This window comes from Arachis ipaensis, chromosome B08, assembly GCF_000816755.2.
Source record: "Arachis ipaensis cultivar K30076 chromosome B08, Araip1.1, whole genome shotgun sequence".
Taxonomy (NCBI): Eukaryota; Viridiplantae; Streptophyta; class Magnoliopsida; order Fabales; family Fabaceae; genus Arachis; species Arachis ipaensis.
Genome location: NC_029792.2, coordinates 125413472 through 125414211, shown reverse-complemented (window position 1 = coordinate 125414211; position 740 = coordinate 125413472).

Genomic DNA, 740 nt, shown 5'->3' with positions numbered 1-740 from the left:
TAATACACATAAATTAATAAAATTTATTTATTAAAAATAATTTAATATTTTTATTACTGATAAAATAATAAAAAAAATTCAAAAATTTTCTGATCCCTAATAATTTTTCTTAATAGAAAGTAATCAAAATTAAAGTACTGTTATATGATGATGAGGGTTGGTTAAATTAATTATAACGTTACACCATAGAGTTGTATAGTACATTAGTACCCTCATCACTTCACTTTCAGCGTGTATATATATCTTCGCTTCCTTCTCTCTGTTTCTCTCTCTCTCTCTCTTCCGAAACCAAAATTTCTCATCATCAATTCTTTGAAAGATCTTGTTCATGATCTTCCACAGCTTTCTTGAACTGTATGTATGTATTTATGTGTATAGTTCAAGAAAACTGTGAAAAATCAAGGGCATGATCTCTTCCTTCGTCCTTGTGTTCATAGCTAGCTATATCAGATTGGTTTTCAGGTTCCACCTTGTGATTATTAATTCATGCTTTTAATTTTTTATCTTCTGCACAATTATACCCATTTGCTTTCTTCTTCGTTTTTCCTTATTATTATTATTATGATGATGATGATGAATTAAAAATGAGATATACATACATATAATATGTGTTTATTAGATATATAAACCCTTATAAATATTTCATTCACAAGATACTAATAATTTTATAGGTGACTAAGAGCTTGATGGATTTATTATGTTAATGGTTTAGATTATATAAAATTATGTAGATGAGACTT